Here is a 23,200-nt window from a genome sequence, read left to right on the forward strand (position 1 = left end):
AAAAGGTTTATTTAAAGATGCTAGGTGTAATAAGGACTGAGTCCTGGGACAGGAAATTTCTGCTTCACTAGCAACAAGGCCAGTTATCAGAAAAAACTTGCCTAGCAGAGTCAAGAAACACATGTATGAAAGGTTTCAAGGAAAGGAAGTTCTTTAAATTCACATTTGCTACAGATAAGGTAGGTGGGCTAATGCAAAGCAGAGCAAGTCCGGGGATAGGTAATTAGTCCATAGGGAAAGATCACAGATGGGTGGTTGGTGATAGTTGACACTGGTCACACACAAAGGGGATGCAGTGGTCCTGGGGACCTTCTGGATGATTGGTGAAATGTCTTCATCCAGTATGTACAGTTTCTGGTTAGCTATGCCTGCGGCTATTTACTGATGACTTCCTTTGTCTCCCTCATTCTCTGACCCTTACATTACCTAATTTAGGACATTTCACAATATTTCCTTATCAAAGGTATACTGATTCAAATGTCAATCACCTCTAAAAATACCTTCACAGCAACATCTAAGACTAGTAGTTGACTAGTTAGGTACCATAGCCTAGTTGATTTGACACATAAAATTAGCATCAGAACAAGAAATCTCAAATACGTCAATTCGGATGTTTATTTCCAGGTGAAAACAAAGATGTGAATGCAATATTACTCTATACCTCATATTTTAATTATGCCTTTTAAATTTGGGAGGGCCTTAGTTTCATGTCCAATGACTTATAGAATGGCACTATATGTACTAAACCCCAAAATAATAATTGATACTCTACAGAATATTTACTTTTATTAATTGGCAAGACCTTGTTTTCAGTACCAAATTGGGAAAGAAAATATCCAAAATATACGCTGGTATTATAGTTATTATTCCTCTAACATAAAATTTACCTCTTACAAAGATATAATGTAGCTTTCATTTTCTGCTACCAGTCACACAAATGTGAAATATACCTGAATCTAAAAATAGTCACTTTCTCCCAAAACTGCCAACCTATCTTTTTATCTTGTCACAAACCTCACCAATGTTGTCCATGTCCATTCTCTCAATTTCCTCATCACTGTTCAATTCCTTATCTTTATTCCTATTTGGACAAACCTACTTTATTATTCCACCAAAATCACTCTTGCTAACACTAGGCTAGTAAGAGTTTTAATTCTCATGTTATGAAACTCTTAGAAGCATTCAATACCTTTGACTTTGCTCCTCATCTTGGAGGGATCAAGTTACAAGGTCAAAATCAGTCAGCCATACAGGACTAGAACTCTACCTAGATGTGTCTATCAGAGATGTAATTGTGTCATTTAAACCAAAGTAGGTAGTAACATGCAATTATGGATGAAATCATCCAGGAACTGAGTATGGTATGTGAAGAAAGAGCTAACAAAGGGGCTGGAAAAATTGATTAGTACCTCTTAAAGATTCTTCTCCAATACACTATAAATCATACCCATTCATATTCCATTGGTCAAAGCACATCACAAAGCCAATTCCAATGTCAATAGAGTAGGGAATACATCGTCCTTCATAATGAGCCCCTTGAAGGCCCCTTGTAAGGCAACCAACAGCAACGTATAATTCCTTTACAGGAAAGGAAGAATGAGTAACTATCTGCAATAAAGTTATCTCCAGTGCAAATATTTATTCCTATGTTTTTTCCTATAATTATTTATAGGAATATAAATAATTCCTATAATTTATTATTTTTAGAAGCACTTATATTTTAAATGGCATCTGCTTTTCAAATTATAGTCTAGCATCTTCCTATGCTGATAGACCATGACTGCACTAGAGGGGTGAGGCCTTGATAATATGGGTGAATGTTGAAACCACAATGTTCACATGAAACTTTCATAAGATTATATATCAATGATATTTTAATTTAAAAAATGTAGTCTAACACTATTAGTCATCTTAAGGAATACAACCTGCACCATTTACTTTTAATCCTCACTTACACAGGGAGAAACAAGTTGTACTGGGCTTGTCAAGAGAAGAAGTGATACCTTCTGTGAAGGCCCAGTGATGCTGATGGAAGTTACGGAGAGCTGAAAAACAAGAGTCATACTCATTTTACTCAGAAGTCTAATTCCTAGTATACTGAGATCAGTTTTTAATCATAATTGATGGTAATGTGCTAAAACCACAGTGTATTATTTGTGGAGATACAGCAAATAATTAAAGGATGAAGCCTTCAAAACTTAAATGATGTTTACAATAAACCTATAAATAAATATGCTCAAAACCAAGAGTTCTTTGTAAAAAAGACTATTGATTTAAAAAGATGATAGAAACAGATGTTCAACATTTCATATATAAATATTGGTACTTTGTGGGGTTCTCTTAAAATAACACTTAGAGTTGCTGAGACTAAAGCACATGCAATTGTTGACACGTAAAAGAAAGATATTTGCTTGGACAAAAGATAATTGCTTGGAAGAATCTGCGGTATGAAGTTAATCAAATACTGCTTTCCAGTGATATTGTGTATTTAGGAACTGAGTGATGGTTATAGCAGACCAATTAACAGAATAACTAAAGCCTTCGGGGTTTTTTTTTTATTGCAACTGGATTAACGTACCAATACTGCTAACGTGCATTCTTTAGGCATACAGCATTTTCAACATGATGTTGATAGATGGAATTTTTTCTTCATTGTTGACTTAAAATGACTAGACATGAACTGTAAAATGCTATGAGTGGTTAAACAATGTAGTGTGGAAATTAATTGTGGGAGGAATATGTTCCAATAGCACAATATTTATGAGAGAAAATATTCTGGCATAGTTTCTCAGATATGAAGCTTAAAACAAAATGAAGGTCAACACACTGCTTTGTCTATCAAAGTCTTGTTATGCATAAAATGTCAGCCTAAATAAACATAGTGCTTAATTGCTTAGTACCACTTGTGAATTAAGTAAATGCTAATACAATGAATTTGAGATCATTTTCTTTATCAAGTGACAATAATAAAAGCTGATCATAGACTCACATTATTACATGAAGAGGCATGACACTTTTGCAGAAGAAAAATTCTGTTGGAAACATTTGAATTAATGAAAAAACTCCTAATATTTTAGTAAGATAATAAACCAGTTTGGTTTCAACTTACTGAAGATGTTCAATGGTGGTGTAGGGACCAAGGGCAAACCACCCCAAAATCTGTCACTTTGGTATGTAGATAATATCCTAGCTGAAAACAATCAAGGCCCAAAAAGACTCAAAAAAAAAAACTTTACCTTCCCTCTCTGATGAAAAAGAATTTAGATGGAGGAACTGCTGCAAGAAGGCAACTATCCCCACAGATAATTACATTATGATATAACCTAAGGGTGGTATAGGAGAAATGTAGGAAGATCTGTTAAAATTCCTCTCTGTGCCCCATTGTTTCTTGTGGCCCAGCAAACATTTGTTAACACATTAAAATTTACTCTTTTTATATTATACACTCTTTAAACATTACACATATCATTTACTCTTTCATATTCCCTGTGAATTGCTTCCCTTGCCCTTTGAAGTCTCAGACCCCCTACCCTCTTCTCCTCAGTTCACGATGATGTGTATACCTCATTGTCCCTGGATGTCTTTGGAATCTAAATCTATGGACTCCCAGTATGTACACAATTAAACTTTGTGTTTGCTTTTTTTCCCCTGTTAATCTGTCTCATGTCAATTTGATTGTTAGACTAGAAGAACCTCAAAGGATGGAGGAAAATTCTTCCTATTCAACAATAGCTAGGACTGTTTGTTTATATGATACTTTGTGTACATTTTTTTAATCATCTTAATACTTCTAGGTATGGTAGAATGAAGGAAATTTTTCAATGGCAGACTAGATTGGAGGGTAAAAATCACACTTAGAGGCCTTGTAAAAGTTAGTTTTTATAAATTTTATGAAGTTAATAACAGTAATCAATGAAGTAGATGTTAATGTTAATTCTTTCACACTTGCAAATGATATCACCAAAAATTAAACTGAAAGTATGGTGGTTTTTATGTGTCAACTTGACTAGGCTAAGGGATGCCCAGGTAGCAAATAATTTATGCATATATCTGTGAGGGTGTTTCTGCAAAAGATCAGCATTTGACTCCATAGACTGAATAAAGAACACATTGTCTCTGTGGGCGGGCATCATCTAATCCACCGAGGTTCTGAATAAAACACACAGCAGAGGAAGTACAAATTCACTCTCTGGCTGAGCTGGAACATTCCTCTTCCCCTGTCCTTGGGTACTAGCACTTTTAGTTCTTGGGTCTGTGGACTCAGACTAGCACCTATACATGGCTCCCTTAATTCTTAGGCCAGGGCTTGGACTGTGTTGGAGAGGAAGAAATTTCCTCTACCCCTTGAACTTGTAGCTGGCCTAAGAATCAAATTAAAATAACACAAATTAACAGGAGAAAAAAAAAAGCAAATTTACTTTATTACATATGGGGATTCCATAGAAATCTAGTCCAAGACAATCAGGAACAATGAAGTATATATGTCATCCTGAACTAAGGAGAAAGGCCTGTGATCTCAAAGAGAAAGGGAAGCAATTCACAGAAACATGAAAGAACAATTATTTTATAAACAAATATTTGATGGGCCATACAGAAACAATGAGATACATAGAGGAATTTCCCATATTCCTCCATATCTACCACACCTAGGTCATATTATTATTCAGTTATTTATGGTGAAGGCTCTTCTCCTGGAGCAGCTCCTCCATCTAAGTCCTTTTTTGCAGTTGCAAGGTGGAAATGTCTTTCTGAGTCTTTTGGGCCTTGACTGTTTTCAGTTCTGAAATAATCTGTGTGCCACAAGGCTTGTCCTACGTGGCCTGTCCTTGGCTCCAACAACTGGAAAAACATCCACTTTTCCTGGGCCTTCAGCTTGCTGGTGGCAGATTATGGGACTTCTCAGCCTACATAATGACGTAAGCCAATCCCTCAAAACACATTTTTTATATATCTGTGTCTATTTATATATTCTATTTGTTCTTCTTCTGTGGAACTGGAAAACCTAATACAGATTTTGGTACTGAGAGTGGTTTTATAGGAGCAGAATTTTAAGGATGAGTTTTTAAAATTGGTTCTGGGGCTTGTGGAAATGGCTCTCCAACCTGATTAGATTTAAAGATTCTAATAGCTATTTCTAGTAGTAAAGAGAGCACTGACTGTATATGCATAAACTATTTATAGAGATATATAAATTATCTGCAGTGGATAGTCCACTCAATCACTCCTAAGAAGCAAGGAGCTAAGTTATGACAATTTTGAACATTTTTGGAAAACTGAAGAATATTTGGAAAACTGGTTGCTCCTAATATTGCTGGACAAAGTGGTGGAAGAAAATTATGAGCTTAGGGATTTGAATTATCTGAAGTATTGCATAAATGACCTAAGAGATTCTTTGCATGCCCTGAAGGAGACCCTTATCTTCTGCAGTCTTAGGACCTAAACTGCTGAAAATCAAATACAGAACTTCATTCTACCATTGGTTGAAGTACAAGTTGAACCAGCTTTGCAGGGTGTCCACTGTTGAAGTGTGCATTGTTTGGGAAAGAGTGGCATTTTGTATATTGGAAAGAGGACTTGCAGAAACCCCAATGAAGCTGGGGACATTGAGCCCCTACATTCTAATGAGTCTTCTTTGCCAGTGGACGAGGTGTCCCAACCCCCAGGGACAGCAGCACTTTCACACTTAGTGGTGGTGGCTGCCCCACTTCAGTCTTTAGAGATTAACCTTGAATTGCCTCAGTAAACAGCACTGGTCTCCCCTGAGGCAGGTGTCATGCAGAACAATGCCAATTTTCCTCAGAAGCCTCCCCATAAGCCCTGTTGTTTCAATATTTATAACTAGACTCAAATCTCAAGAGGCCCCTAAAGATGAGGTAAAAGTGTGACCTTGGGCAGATGTGCTTAAGTTTGAAAGAACTACTTGATTTTTCTAATTTGTAACAGCAGTGACCCAGGGAATTTATGTGGGAATGGACACTAAAGCTGTGGGATAGTAGAGGGAGGAATGTAAAGTTGGATCAAGCCAAATTTATTAATATGGGCCCACTAAACAGAGGTTCTGCATTTAATGTTGTAGTTTAAGGGTTTAGAAAGGGCTCTGACAGTTTGCTTGATTGGTTGGCTGAAACATGGATCAAGAGTGATTTGCAAATGACTGACTGTCTTGGTTTAATGTAGATGAAGGCATTAAAAGGTTTATGAAGATTGGAATGTTAGACTTAATTTGTCATTTAAGACCTATTCACTCATACTGGGAGGGTCCAAAAGAGATATCTTTCACCAATATTTTGAAATGTGTGAGGGGAGCCTCTTCACCCTTGGAAAGCTCCGAATCTACTCTTCCCTGTAGGCCAGATGGTACAGTGGGAACTGTAGTCCCTCAATTGGAAAAACTAAATGCAATGGGAGTAAACTGGATCTAGGGGTGACAGGGGTCAAGTGGCAGCTCTCCGCCATGGAAGGCAAGGTGGGTGTGGTTACCGTAATGGACTGCAGCAATCAGAATAGTGTGACTCATGAAGATTAATGACATTGGCTAGTTAATCATGGTATTCCTAGAAGTGAAATAAATGGGAAGCCTATTAAATTCTTACATGATCTGTATAAACAGAAAAGTTCTAGGTCAAAAATTTGAATCATAAAAATGAAATCACACCCCCTCAATCAGTCTCTGGGGTTAAGCTAGTTTACAGACCCAGAACCTTTTAAAGGAAGGGAAGGACCTCTTTATAATACTGAAAATCTATACTATTAATCATTCTCCCAGACTTTCCTCAAAAGACCTATGGCCTTTTACCAGAAATACTCTACACTGGGGAAAAGGAAATTATCAGATATTTTGACCACTACAGGCTCTAAACTGACGCTAATTTCAAAAGACCCAACACATGAGTGAGGTCCACTAGTTACAGTAGAGACTTATGGAGGTCAGATGATCAATGGAGTTTCACCTTGTCCTTAGAACAGTGGGTCCAGTGGTTACTTCCCTAATTCCAGAATACAGAACTGGAGTAGCCTTACTTAGCAGCTGGTACAATCCCCTACATGTGTTCCCTGACTTGCAGTGAGGTCTATTATTTTGGGAAAGGTCAACTGGAAGCAATTAGAACTGCCGCTATCTAGTCAGCCCCAGCTCCAAACATGATGGAAACATAAACTGATAGAACCAGCTAATGATGAAACACTGAAGGTGAATTTTGAAAATATACAACCACCTGCTGTATTTTTAGATACAAGTTAAAAGCAAATAAGATGAGCTTGCTGAAATTAAAGACTCTTGTTCCTTTCCAAACCATACATGTCTGTGAGATTGGTTTCTATATGAGTGTCATTCAAACAAAATCTAGATAGTGCAGATAGTCATCATATCATGTATTAATATCAATAAAACCTAGATTAGATATGTTAACAAGAAAGAAACTATTTGCATTAGTCATATCAAAAATCTTAAATACTTATATACAGAGTATTTATAAGTGTGTGTATTAGTATCTATTATATGAAATTACATTTCACATAAATTTTGTTTAGTAGGGATTATAAAAAGAGTATAGCAGCAATTTTCTATATTAATGGCCTATGTACATTCCTTTATTAAACAATATGTGCTATTTTGAAATTACTTTATATATTATGTTAAAATGGGAAGATATTTTTGATTCTCAAAGTAAATTGTTTTGTATTTTATGTATGTTGTATTTCAGTTTTCTAGTAACTTTTTAATATTTTTCCAAAATACTCTTCCATGATATATTTTTTAAAAATGTGTTTCTTCCCTATAAATATTACTTCTAACTTTTCTTATGTTGAAATAACTATAGAATCCCAAGGAATTACAAAAATAGTAAAAAGAAGTATCATATACCTTTCACCATATTTCTCCCAAAGATGATTACTTGAATAACTATAAGGCAATATCAAAACCAGCAAATTTAAATTAATATGATATGTGTGCTTTAATTCTGTCATTTTATTATTAGGTTGGTGTAACCAACACCACAATCAAAATACCATAAAAGTCGGCCTAGTGCTACTTTTTTTCAATCACACGCCTCCTCCACCTCCAATATCTCCACCCAATGGTAACAAAAAAATGTGCTCTCCACCCCTATAATATTATCAATTTCAAGAATGTTGTATGATTATAGTCATTCAGTATGCGATATTTCAAAACTTGTTTTTTTTCACTCAGAATAATGCCCTTCAGATCCTTTTAAGTAATAGAGGTTGGAACTCCAATGTATCTTTTGGTGACGATACGATTAAACCCATAAAGATGGCTAATATTGGTCTGCAATTTCTCCCTCCCTCCCTCCCTCCCTCCCTCCCTCCTTCCTTCCTCCCTCTTTCTTTCTCTCTCCCTCCTTCCTTCTCTTTCTTTCATCCATCCTTCACTCCTTTCATTCTTCTTCTCTTTCCTTCCTTTCCTTTTTTCTCTTTTTTTTCTTTCTCTTCTTTTTTGCTTTTTTTCTTCCATCCTTCCTTTCTTTTCAAGGTCTTTTCAACTTTTGATATAAGTATTAGGCTGGTCCCCCAAAAAGAGCTAAATATTATCCCTCCTCTGTTTTCTGATAAAGTGTGTGTAATTTTTATTTCTTCAGTGTTAGATAGAATAAACCAATAAAACTATCTTGGCCTTACATTTTCTTTATTGTAGCAAATTCAATTTATTTAAGGAAGTAAAAGACAATTCAGATTTTCTGTCTTGTTAATTGTATCTTTCAAGAAATTTTATTATTTATTTTATGTTGTCAGCTTTGTTGTCATATAGTCTTTAATAGTGTTCTCTTATTATTCCTTAACATTTGTAGGCTCTAACTCCTTTTATTTTACTGCTATCATTAAAACTTTTAACTCATTGTTTTTTCAGTCATGCTACCATCTGAATAGAACTTCCCTCCTGTGAACTTCATCATTTATTCTTTTACCATCTTTACTGAATACCCTGGGAGTGCTAGATGGGAGCTGGAAAGCAGAGACCAAGACATATGTACTCTCTGCCTTCATAGAACTCATACTCTAGTGAATAGTGTGGCTATTAAGCAGCAATTCAGAATCAAGTTTATTTGGTATAATGATAAGACTTCAAGAAAGCCTTCATGAATCTGAAGGGTAATCAATTTAGTTAAAGACAAGAAGGATGTACTTTCTAGCCAAAGAGAAAGCTAAAGAAAAATTCTAAAAGCAAGAGATAAGGTATGGTCCAAGAAGTTAAATAAAAATACAAAAATAACTTCAGTATTGGCAGATGCAGATTGCAAAAAGAGTTTTTTGAATTAAACTAAAAAGAGATTGCATTAAGGGAATAATAAGAAATGATACGGATAAGCATGCATGACCAAATGATAGAGTGCATGAAAGTCATAAGAGATCTGACATTTTCCTAAATGGAATGGGAAACTATCATTTGGACTATGCTCTTTTGCTTAAAATACTTCAATAGTTTCTCATTCCATTTAGGAAAATGTATTTTAAACAAAAGAGCATAATGATAAAATTTTCATTTTTCAAGCCAACTCAGGGGTCAGTGTATAGGATATATTGGCAAGAAACAAGGTTAGAAGCAGGGAGGTGAGTTAAGAGTCTGTTCCAGTGATCTGTACAATACATGATGGTGCCTTAGCCAGGAAGTAACAGTGGAGTTGAAGATAAGTAAATGGATATATTTACCAGAACTGACTCAACCTCTTGTTTAATTGGAACTGTCAATAAGGGAGACAGTGCAGGCATGGGTGACACCGGTTTCTGGCTTAGATGCTTTGCGGTTGACCTACAATGGTATGAGAAACAGATGGAGAAATTTGATTCCAGGGACAATGTTATTTTTGGATAAAGAGATAAATTTGAGAGAGCTCTTGGCTACCAAGCAGAAAAGCACTATAACACTGTTAGCCTGTCTGAACTCTGTAAAGATTGGAGTAGGTAGCTTCAACACTGGTACACAATATTTAGTTTACAGGTACCAGCAAAGTGAAAGTGACTCTGGGTCCAAACTGAATTGGAATTTTGTCAGACTTGTTGAAATGGAATAATTCAGACTGAGTACTGCTATCAAAGCCATTGAAAGAGTGGATCATGGAATCTAAGCTTGTCAGAATATAAAGTAAAATGGAAGGAATAGTTGGGTGAAGATAAAGTGATTCAATGGCTCACAGCATTGTATAAAACAAGAGCTCTATACCGAAATCTTACAATAATAAATAAGTGAAAGTAGCGATATGGGGATTTGTCCCAAATTCAGATTAAAAATTACTTAACAAAAAGCACAGGGCAAATATTTCCAAAATGATGTACTCAGCAGCTCATAGAGCCTCCCTGATTACTTCACAGCCATAAATATTCCAAGTTTTTTGACACCTTGCTATCTTCTTGCTTGCTAGATCCTATCAATATAGTTCTCAGAGACAATTCTGCAACAGTATGATTACCAGTCAGGAAGAGATTCCCTTAGAGCAATAACTTTATATAGATAAATGTAAAATTACTTGATAGTTGGAATTAGTATAGATATTCTAAGTAGTATTCTGAAATAAACCTTAAATTTGCATTTTTATAGTGAATTGAAAGGCAGACTCTTCTCCCTGGGAACTAGCTTCAAAGGGTGGTACCTACTTAACAGTCTTTTTAAAAAAACTGTCTTGAAACTGATCTTGCAAACTGATTTTTTGATGGTTTTGGGTAACATTACATTTTAAACTTCTGAGTTTGCATTTTCCGCTTTTTATGCTGAATCTGTCAATTGGTCTTAATTTGCAATTTATGGCTCTGCAGCAATCCAATATTCTTTATCCTCAAGTGATCCTATTCACATCATGAAAATGTATACACTGGTCAGAGTCATTTAAGTACAAATTGTATTTTGGAATCATGATATGATGCTTCTGAATATGTCGCTCTATGGGTGATATCCCTGCACATCTTTTTCCTGAAAGATCTTTGATAGTACAACAGAAAAAAGCTGATAAATTAATGAAATGTCAAGTCCTTAAGCTATCTCCCATAATACCATCTTTTTGAATAATTCATTTGCAGTTTCAAATGTTAATCGTCCTTAATTTGGTTTCAGTAATCTTTATTTATATCCTACTATTTACTGGAGCTTCATATAATCTAAGATTTGGGGGGAAAAAAACATCAGTAGCAGTCTCTAAATTCAAGTGCTTTTAATCAATCTTGTAGGGAAAGCAAACATCTAAAAATATCATTTAACTTGAAGTTTAGGGCACATTTTTTGTGAATATTTATCAGCTAAAGGTCTGGTGGAGCTGAAAATGCACAAACATATATGACTACACTGATCATCATGTGGTTGTGTTTTATTTGAGTAAAAATAATCTGTATCAGACAAAATAAAGCTAAAATGCTTTATTTTGTCCCATACAGAATATTTAATGTTCCATTTATTGCCTAACACAAAACAGCTTCCCTGTAATTATGACTTTCCTAGTCCATGATTTGTTTTTTAAACCAGTTACAGTGGTAACTTGAAAGCACAGAAGCCAAATTCTTAGCAGAAGCATAAAACTGCACCTGTCCACTTCAGCTTGAATCTCTGCACATTATTTCTAGCTCCAAAGTGCTTATTCATGAAATAGGTGACCTTGCTATTCACTGAGAAACTGACTTTGTATGTTAATGTCATTTCTCCAAATTAACCTACTTACACACAAGAAAATATGGATGTATTTTAGGGCAACATTTGACTGATTTAGATGAACTGTTTTTTGTATTCACTTCCAAGATTTTTCTGAAGGAGAAAATCTGACATCTTATGTTCACTGGTCAACAGGTGTTCCATGAAGCATTGCCTTCATACTTACAGGCTGTGCAGTTTGGCCCCTTTGGGAAGTCAGAAGAGCCAGATATTCCCTGGGTCCAATCTGGCCAGTGTAAAAGCAGGGCAGTCTTTCTTCATCAGCCAATATGGGGCTCCATGGTTGACCAAATTTTAGTGGTGGTAGAGCAACTAGAGTTGTCTAGACTTGGAAGTCTATGGTTTATCATTCTGTCTGTCCCATAGGAAACAGGCAAGGGTAAAAGTCTGGGGAAAAGTGAATAGGTGAGTGGGTGGGACTGAGAGGATCTCTGTGTGGTACAAGAACTAGGTCTTCTATACTACCATTGTTTTTTAAAAAATGTTGATATTCCTTTTCACATTTAATTAGTGATTTTGTTCTTCAGTTACCTGCATTGAGACTATAGATAAGAAACTTTCTTAAACCTTACCTTGCATCCTATGATATCAGCTATATTGGTCACAAAGGCTAAAAAAAAAAAATTATCCTTATCCCACCAAGTTCAATGCATATATTCAACCCTCAGTAGGGCCCTTCCCAGTGGTAATTCAGAGGACAAGGCTCCTTCTATTTACTACCTCCCACTGTTAACAAGTTCAAAGTTCTCTACAATTTTGAAGTCCTCTGGTGATCCCCTAAATCTGGACTTGAAACCAAAGGGTAAATTGCTTTAATGAAATGACCTACTTTATTTTTACCCAAATTCCAGCAGCCAGAACTACTCACACTCCTTTCCCTTCTACTACTCTGAAATATAAAACAGATTTACTGAGTAGTTAGCATTCTCTGCCAAACTATTAGGTTTTCCAAAGAGAGAAGGGAATATATACAAAGAGCAATTTTAAGAAAGAATCCTGACAAAAAGACATTTGACATTCCTACATTATTGCCACCACAGTGTTGCTGTCTACACATCAGAGTGTATTGTGCTTAGACATATATAATACTCTTGTGCAAGGTTTTACCTTTCTTCATTTTGGGGGGAGCATGCATTGTTGGTCACTGTAAATTGATATTCTATAACTTTAAATTCAACCTACAGAGTAATGTTGTCAAGGAAACAGTAATATTAAGAAATGCATCAAATTCCTCATCTCAGCCCATTCCCCAAAAGGCATATTAGTCTAGTTGGGCATCCTTAACAGTAATCAAATTGGCAAATATCCAACTAATATTTTGTGAGCTGAGAAAAAGGTTTTCTCTAGGAAAGGAAAACAGAATACTCAAAACTAGCAAAAATATTTAATACAGTAGTTTTTTAAATGGAAAATATGGTGCCATACTATTTGTAGTTAGCGCTTAGCACATGGTACATATTGAATAAATGTGAATAAGTATCTGCTACATAGTGCATTTCTGTCTCATTATAAATAACAAGTTTTGCTTCTATAACTTGAATAATAGTCGATAGCTTTCCTATAGAATGGAAACAATTTATGAGACTTCTGCTTGACAGGGAGTCTAAATATTCAAAGCCAAAAATGTGATGTTCACTAAACTCTGATGTCAATTACTGTATTTTCAAAGGACAATCATCAATTGCTAATTATATCAATATTCATATAATTCTGTGGCAAACACTTTCACCTTTTTAAGATTGCATTTTCCAAAATGGCCCATCTTTTGTGCTCTTTTTAATGTGACCTTAAGGTCCCTTCTGTTGTATTTGGTGATGTGGTGGATATGTGGCTTGCCCACTCTCCATGTTGCAATTGTGTATACCTTTCTGATTGCTTCAACCCATACAATATGGTTGAAATGATGCCATGAAATTGTCAAATTTGATTCTGAAAATGCTATGCAATCTCACCTTGCTCTCTTGGCATATTTACTCTCAGTCACATTCTCAGAAGAAGTCTAAATGAGACTTAAGGAAACTAATTATAGGTGAAGAGGTTGCTTGTAGGTGCCCAACCAAAAGCCCAGCTGAGGTCTCAGACAACAAACAATATCAACAACCAGATATGTGAACAAAGACACTTCCAGATGACTCCAGCTTCTAGCCAGAAAGTCTTCTCCTATGTAGCCCTATATACTGTGGACGTGACACAAGCCATTCTGAACCCCAACATCTATGACACTGGTAAAATAGTATTTGTGTATGTGTGCATTTAATGCAACTAGGTTTGAGATGATTTGTTACACAGGAATAGTAACTGAAACAATTGCTCATTCAAACATAATTTCACATTGTAATTCCCCATTAAACTTTTTTTAGTTTTTTCCTAACTTTAACTGTATGTAACAATGTTGCATACACACTTCACCCTCAATTGTTTCTACTTGACTTGGCTTCCACCAACTGTTCTTCACTGAAGAAACATTCTTTATTGACAATTATACACATATATTTCCATTCAGTCTTTAGTTTGACTCTGATATTTATTCTAAATATTTTTGACTTTACCATTATTATATGATTTGATTATGCAAGACACTGGATTCCATGGGGGAAAAAACTGTTAGTGATTTTTTCTAAACCATTAGATCCCCAATGCATAGCAAAGGACTGATGCACGGTAAATGGCCAGTAAACACGGCATGAGTAAATGCATATGCATATGCAGCCACTTTTAATCTGTTTCAGAAGTGTAGATAGAATGCTGTAAAAGCAGAGGTGTGCAATGCTTGACTTGTTATTTCTAAATGGAAATTTTCTATTAGCTTATTTGTGCTCTTATTATTTAGTTAAGGATTTAAACATTTGATGATGAAATTGAATAAGATTGCATCACTCTATCATCCTATATATATTATAAAAATTGTAGCTATTCACTTGGCCAAAAATGTTCTCATCATTCCAATAATAATAACATGATGACAATAGTAACAGTAACAGCTAACATTTCTTACATGCTTACTATCTGTGTGCCAGAAATTATCCTAAGCTCTATGTGGGTCACTGAATTATTTTTTTAAGTCAAATTTATTGAGGAATAATTTACTCACAAATTCACCCCTTTACTTTACACAGTTCTATGAATTCCAACAAATGCATGCAATCAGGAAACTATCACAATAAAGGCATAGAACAATTTCATCACCCCAAAATATTCCCACATGCCACTTTGTGGTCAATCCTTTCTCCCACACCCAAAGCCAGCAGCCATTTTCTGTCTACACAGTTTCACCTTTCTAGAATTTCATATAAATGGAATCATATTTTATGTAGCCATTTGGTGTAGTTTATTTCAGTTAGCATAATATGTTTGCAATTCATCAATGCTATTGCATTGTTTTTTTGTATTCCATTGTAAATCATAATTCCTATACCTTTTCCTAGTTGATGGGAATTTGGATTTAGTTTTGGGTTGTTATGAATAAACACCTGTATGTAGGTATTTGCACAAACATATGTTTTCATTTCTTTCATCTTTACCTAGAACTCTGGTTTGTTGCACTGTGTGGTGAATGGATGTTTAACATCTTAAGAGACTATCGTGCTGTTTCCCAAAGTAGCTGTGTCATTTTGCATTGCTATCAGCACTGTATGAGAGTTCTAACTTGTCTGCATCCTCACCATACTTGATATTGATACTTTCACTTTAAAGCTATTCTAACAAGTGTTTGTTGATAATTCATTGTGGTTTTAATTTACGTTTCTCTAATAATGATATTAACTATTCATAAATGTGTGATATTGATAAAGGGTTCTAATATTTTTCCCATATCTAATTGGAATATTTTGTAATTATTAAGTTGGGAGAGTTTTCATATATTCTTAACACTAGTCCTTTATTACATATATATTTTGAAATATTTTCTCCAAATCTGTGGCTTGTCCTTTGATTTTCTTAACACTGTCTTTCTGAAAGCAGAAGATTTGTTACTATTTTTATTCTCATTTTGACAGAGACCACTATATACCATAATTTTTCTTTTATGATTCATGTTGCTGGATATCAAATCTAGGCCTTAAGCTAAGGTTCTTTTTTTTTCTTGAAGTTTCCTTATAGTTGTTTTATAATTACCTCCTCTGTATGGCACATGATGTGTTTCAAGGTTTATTTTTGCATAAATATTTACAATTTTTACCAGACCATATGAGAAATCATGTTAACTAATTTCATCTACATCATTGTACCTTTTTTTTTTATTTATTTTATTTATTTATTTTTGAGAGGACATCTCTCATATTTATTGATCAAATGGTTGTTAACAACAATAAAATTCTGTATAGGGGGGTCAATGCTCAATGCACAATCATTAATCCATCTCAAGCCTAATTCTCATCAGTCTCCAATCTTCTGAAGCATAACAAACAAGTTCTTACATGGTGAACGAAATCTTACATAGTGAATAAATTCTTACATGGTGAACAGTACAAGGGCATTCATTACAGAAACTTTCGGTTTTGATCACGCATTATGAACTATAAACAATCAGGTCAAATATGAATATTCGTTTGAATTTTATACTTGATTTATATGTGGATCCCACATTTCTCCCTTTATTATTATTATTATTTTTATTTATTTGTTTATTTGTTTGTTTATTTATTTATTTATTTTTATTTTTTATTTTTATTTTTTTTTTGAGAGGGCATCTCTCATATTTATTGATCAAATGGTTGTTAACAACAATAAAATTCAGTATAGGGGGGTCAATGCTCAATGCACAATCATTAATCCATCTCAAGCCTAATTCTCATCAGTCTCCAATCTTCTGAAGCATAACAAACAAGTTCTTACATGGTGAACGAATTCTTGCACAGTGAATAAATTCTTACATGGTCAACAGTACAAGGGCATTCATCACAGAAACTTTCGGTTTTGATCATGCATTATGACCTATAAACAATCAGGTCAAATATGAATATTCGTTTGATTTTTGTACTTGATTTATATGTTGATCCCACATTTCTCCTATTATTATTATTATTTTTATTTTTAATAAAATGCTGAAGTGGTAGGTAGATGCAAGATAAAGGTAGAAAACATAGTTTAGTGCTGTAAGAGGGCAAATGTAGATGATCAGATGATCAGGTGTGTGCCTATGGACCAAGTATTAATCCAGGCTAGACAAGGGCAGCAAAACATCCACGGACGCAGAAGATTTCTCTCAAAGCAGGGGGGGTGAGCTTCTGAGCCTCACCTCCGTTGATCCCCAAATTCTCACCTGATGGCCCCCCTGCGACTGTGCCTGTCTTAGGTTGTTCCTCTCTTGAGGAATCTTACCCGTCTCTGGCTAACCAGTCATCTTCCGGGGCCATACAGGGAAATGTAAAGTTGGTAAGTGAGAGAGAAGCCATATTGTTTGCAAAGGTTAGCTTTTTACTTCTTTGCAGATTTATGCCCTGTGGCTTCTATGCCCAGCACTTGTCTCGAGGTATCTTTACCACCTGGAGGAATTATGATACTCGGTAAATTCGATATGAGGCACGAATTCTATTTAAGGGTTGTAATTAGGAAGGAAGAAGAAAAGCTATAGATGTAGCATATGAAGGAAACATGGGAGGATTGATTATTTCTTTGACATATCTTCTTGTAGAGTACCTTAAGTATGTATAGGTTTTAAACTACTAACTAATTTGCACACACATATTAACATGATAGGAATACGGTGACATAAACAAAGCAAATCTATAATTACCATCCATCTCCAGTGAAGCCAAGAAAACCATTTAGGCACCCTAGGCATTTGTGAAAATTTATCTATGATATGATGGATATTGTCCAACTGTACTTGAACCATCAGACAAATTAAAGCAGCCCATTTCTGGGATCTGTTCACATCCCATATGTTCTTTTAACCATAGATAGTCTATAGTCATCATTGTACCTTTTATGATCCTACCATATGATAGTTAAAATTAAAACCCAGAGGTAAAACAAACATAAAAACTACATTGAGTTGATTTATTAAAATATCCTTTCAAGTAAAATTATTTCCAAATTTGAAACTTGTTGAATATAAAATATTTGATTGTTGAAAAATATTTGATTGATTTGCACAATGCTCTTGAAAAATATTTTTTTCTTAAATTGTGATAAATGAGTAACAAAACGAATAGATAGTCAAATTTGAAACAACATTTCAAAGCATCTGTACTTAGTACACTTTTAAGAAACAATTAGAATTATTTAATTAAAATAGGACTAGTTCTTGTAGCATCTTTGTTACCACATCAATACTCTGGAAAGGAAAAGTAAAATTTATTTTTCTGTTTCTTGTTCATTTTTAACCAGTACTTGTGAAATATAGAACCTGGAAATTTTAATTCTTAGGAACTGAGAAGCAATACATAAACAAATGAATATGGCTGCAATCCCACTGCAAGGGGGTTAGCTAGACTGACTGGAAAGGGTGCGGCATTTCTGCAGGCCCACAGAATCTGTTCAGAATCATCTTGGGATTCAAGATTTTCAAGGCATTGCTCACATATCCACGTATCAAATTGCAGAACTTCTCTTTCTTAAATAAGGACCCTGACATGGCTTCACAGACTTGCTGATTTTGAGAATTTAGTCTTCACTAGAACTCTGCTTATGTTTTTTATAATCAAATTCGGGACCTATTACTCAGTTCTCTCTGCCTGTGGCTATAGGGAATTAGAGTCTCTTTATGTGTGTCTAGGATGTCTGATATTCACATGTAGTCTGAAATGGGTGATTAGTCACCCTCAGCCTTTCACTGTCATTTTCTAAAACACTGATTGCCCCCAGAAAAAGCCAACTGATTCCGTGATCCCTGTAATGATTTCCTCCTATGAACTCGCAAATGCCTGGGATTCTGCTCTCACGACTGCGTATCCTTCCACCACAGCACTTTACCAGGCACCCTGCTATTGCTTCCCAGGACGATCTATGTTCCACCATCAGCCGTCTGACCAATGGAACATAGACAATGGGAACAGAATTCCCATTTAGACTCTGTTTCTATAAGTACATTCTTGGTACCAAAGGTAATCTTTCTCATGTTCAATAAATCAGATGTGGAGATGGAGGCTCATACACCTTTGGTTTATTTTGGGATGCTCTCAGCACCAACACCTGGGGGAAGTGAGGGAGTCCTCAGATTAGGCAGTCACACTCTGATGTAACTTTAACAGAAGCCTTAGCCAGTCCACAAGGAATTGCAAATGTTGTGACGACCTTTCATAGATGCTCTTAATTGAGGCAAAGGGGCCAGGCTTTGTACCCCTGCACTGACCCGGCAATGCATGTGCACCCTCTCTGGGATGAGGAAGAACAAGGGAGCTCTGGCTGGCGGAGAGCAAAGCCTGAAGAAGGCCTTACTTCTGGGTTGCCAGCAGACAGAGCCCCAAGTACATGGAGACGAAGCACCTCGGTTTTGAAAGGGAAGATCTCTGAATCACACCACAGCACCCAATCCCATGTTTGCTGTGTTTAATGAAACCAAGAACTGACACAACCCACTGTGTCAGACCCTAAAGGAGAGCTGTGAACATTAGCTGATATTTGGAAAAGATGCCCAAGAATCTTGTTTCCTTGTTTGTTTTCTAGCACCCTCAATTTTTTTCAGTTCTTTCCTCACCAAGTTCTGAAATTCCTGCTCTATCTAACCCCCATAAGAGTTGCTATTTGTTCTTCTGGGCTTGGAACTCATCTCTGCAGCAGGGCTCAGGCTCATGGGTCTTGTAGGGCCTTCAGATCCCCTTTTGTTGTCTAAAAAATTGGCTGTTTTGATTTTCAGGTCTCTCATTTGAGAAATTCAGAGAGTATTGTCTCTTTCCTTAGAGTACATAGGAATTTGGCTAATTCCAACTTTCTAAGTAAATTTATAGGTTATTTGAACCTTGTTTAGAAATACATTAGTTAATAAATTTAATAGATATTCATTGAATGTTTACTTTGCATTAGCCACTGGACTGGTCCTCAATTATCTTTGTGAATGTAGATATCAGATAGCTAGTCTCAATTAAATGGATTCCCAGACATTTTCCCATAACAGTTTGGGGCCTGCATCACCTAAGAGCCAAAAGACTATAGAGAAATTAACTTGCTTCTTTGAGGTGTTTCCATATGAATCAGTTGTCTATTAATATAATAAGGCCATATAATAAAACTCATGCAAAGTGTTACTTATTGTTTATGAATCCTGTGTCAGTTGGGAATTTGGGGTTTAGCTGTGCTCATGCATCTGCAGCTCAGCTCATCTTGGCCAGGCCGTACAGTATACTCGCAGGTTGGTTGTCTGCAGGATGGTCTAGGATGACATTGGTTAGGACAACAGGACTGCCTACTACTAGATCTTTTATTCCCTAGCATGCTAGTATGGACTTTTTCACTGGGCACTGGCAGTGTTTCAAGAGAGAGAGCCGAATTCTCTTCAAGGCCTCCTGAGGCCTCAGTTTGAATGTGGCACGGCATTACATCTGCTGCCTCCTCGGACAGAATGAAGTGCAAGGCCAGCACATTTTCAAGGTTGGGTCAGTAGACTTCTACCACTTAATGGGGGGAATTTTGAAAAATCACATTGGAAAAGGGTATGAATGCCAGGAGGGAAATAATTGAGGATATTTTTATAATTAAAATCAGCCTCAATATAGAGCGAAGCTTTCTACTAGGCAGTTTTTTTCTCCCTACACATTCCACAGCTTGTTCAATCTCCAAATTTTTGGATACCTAACTAAAACCTTTACTATTAGGTAGGGTTTCTGAATCTATTTGCTACTAACAAACAAAACAAAATACAAAATATTCAAGGCTGTTCAAAATAAATAAGTAAATCTTAGCAAGCTCAAACAATCTAGCCAATAATACAAAATACAATTTTCATTTTCCTTGTTAGTTCTATTTGATTGCTGGCCACCAAAATAAACACCAGCACAACTGTAGGATTTTCAGTTCTTTCAAGTAGGAGTTGGAAGTAACAGAAACAGAAATCGGGGGATGCAAGGTCAGCACGTGATACAGCCTTATAATTCTGCTCTGCCTGCTGTTCCTGCTGACACATACATCTCACATACAAAGCACTCAGCTCAGCTGTACTGTGATGCCAGCTTTCTCTTATGATTAGTTTTATATCAAAGTGATTTGTGTGGTGAAGAAATAAAATGAACTGCTGGAAGGGAAAAATTCAGAGTAAGTTTGGTATAATTTTGGAAACTGAAATGAAGAATACAACAGGAAAGATTTTGGCATTTCACATCTATGTATGTTAAGTAAGATAAACTAAACAAACATATGACCAATTGCTTACAGGATAATTATGTGTGTGTGTGTGTATGTGTGTCAGGGGTGTAAAAATTATTCTTTCTTTGTACACAGATGTCATTATGTAGAATATCTCTGAGGTCATCTGTAGCCATAATGCTGAATACGATGATTAGCAATTATTTGTATTCTCTATTTGTGTCTTATTCTTTGACTTATTAAGTATATTTCAGGGATTTTATATTATCATTAATAGCAGCTCATCGGTTTGGACATTGGCATCTTTTTTGTCTGCAGGTTTATCTGTTGCACGGCAGCTGTTTCACATTCCTGGAATTCCACTTCATGAAGATCAGAATTAAGAACCAATCCCGCCTGTCCTAAAATTCAATTTATGCTAGAATGAGAGACATTTGAAAAAACAGACAGTTTAATTGTTAAGATATCATTTTCAAAATCAGTATGCAAGAGTCTTCTGCTGCTGACAAATAAATAGCTTTATTATTATTTGTGTTTGTATTTTTTATCCATTTATGTAGATAAAGGTGATGAAATTTAAAGATAGTAATGTCTCCATGTACTGCTCTCTCTTGGACCTAAGCATTTCTTATCAGAGCGAAGTTGACTGCGAAGACACATTTGAGGAAGAAAGCCTAAGGGAGCAAGCTCTTGACTACCTTATTTCTCCGGGTTATCATTCATCATAGAATATCTGTAGTCAACACAGCATCTCATTTGAGTGTTGATACTAAGCATTGACTTGGGGTCAAATGATTATAGAAGCAGCAAATATTTCATATAGCAATATATGTAGCAGTTTAGATAAAATAGTAAGTGATGATGGGTACATAACAGAATTCTGTAGTCCAGAGTTTATCATAAAATAGTCTACTAGGAAAAGAGTTCCCATGATCTATGCTGTTATCCAGGCTCATACTTACTGAAGTAATACTGTTTTTCATTGTTTAGCAATTTTTCTATTCAACATTGTCTCATTGTTTTCATCTTTATCACCTGATTTGATTCCCGACACAATCCAGTGAGATAGAGGCAGTTTTTCTCTTTTACAGATGAGAAAACTGAGACATGTTCTTTAAACACTCCCCATATTTGACATTCATGTATTGCTAATACTCCAGCATAATTAGATTGGCAAAAGAAAAGGGCAGTTATGTTATTCCATTCATAGGGATATAAAAAATGAACAAAGTGTATAAATAAGATAAAATTAAGTAGTGGTAGGCAATATGATACAAAAAAAAGAAAGTGGTGTAATTTAAAAGTTGTCACTGCAGCTCCTTCAAACTGTGTGAATAAAGCAAGATATAATGAGGGATTCACATTTAAACTGAAACTTTAATGTCAAGACAGAACTAATTTTGTGGAGATTAGGAGAGTACACAACCCATGGAGAGGCCCTTGAAGGGTAGAAGCCAATCTGGTGTGCTTTTAAACCCAGAAAGAAAGCCAACGTGGCTGGAGTGAGCGAAGCGTAATTGGTATTGGTATGGCATGCAGTCAGAGAGTTAGACAGGGAACCAGATCCTGTAAGACTGGCCATTATGAAAGGTGTAAATTTCATTATAAGCAAAATGGAAAATTATGGGAAGGTTTCAGACAAGAAAAGATCTTGAATATGAAGTTAAATTTTTGGAAGATCATGTAGTTTGCTTCTGGACGAATGTATTTTAGAGCTGGAAGCCCAATAAGGGTCTCTTGTAGCTGTCCATGTATGCAGCATGGAGACCTGGACTTGGGGACTCACAGTGACAGCACAGTATAATAAACAGATAGTATACAGATTTAGCAAAAGTATCTGAAGATTTGCATATAGATTAATAGAATAAAGAAAAATAAGGAATGAAAAACAACTCCTAAGATTTTGTATGAACACCTGGGCAGATAATGATACTATCTATCACATCAGGGGTAAATTGATGAGTTGATATGGTAAAGTTGGTCTACTTGTTAGAATTAAGTCAAAATGTCACATGAGTAGGTGATGCATATTTCTCAAGTTCAGAGAAGAGGAGAAGGTTGTTATTAATGTTGGTCTTATTAGTCATTTATATTTAAAGGCATGAGACTAAATGAGATCCAGGGTGTAGACAGAGAAGGGACATCAGGGCATTGGAGCACATCAGCATTTAGACTTACAGTAGAAATATTTTTAGAGATAAAATTATTATTGTTGAAATATTTTCACCTTTTACTAATGGCTGTAACCCTAATGATTTATGGTACCATTATCTCATACTTTATATGTATATAATCCAAATTATTAGC

At 35.5% G+C, this 23,200-nt stretch overlaps 1 long non-coding RNA gene across 1 annotated transcript in view; it reads left to right on the plus strand.

Moving 5' to 3' along the window:
• Nucleotides 1-21,421, plus strand: part of LOC140848190 (uncharacterized) — a 39,241-nt gene extending 17,820 nt beyond the window's left edge. The window contains exon 2 of the long non-coding RNA XR_012128742.1: nucleotides 21,212-21,421. This is a non-coding gene — a long non-coding RNA (uncharacterized lncRNA). The remainder of the gene's footprint in view (nucleotides 1-21,211) is intronic.
• Nucleotides 21,422-23,200: the final 1,779 nt, after the last annotated feature.

Source organism: Manis javanica, chromosome 3 (genome assembly GCF_040802235.1).
Source record: "Manis javanica isolate MJ-LG chromosome 3, MJ_LKY, whole genome shotgun sequence".
Lineage (NCBI taxonomy): Eukaryota > Metazoa > Chordata > Mammalia > Pholidota > Manidae > Manis > Manis javanica.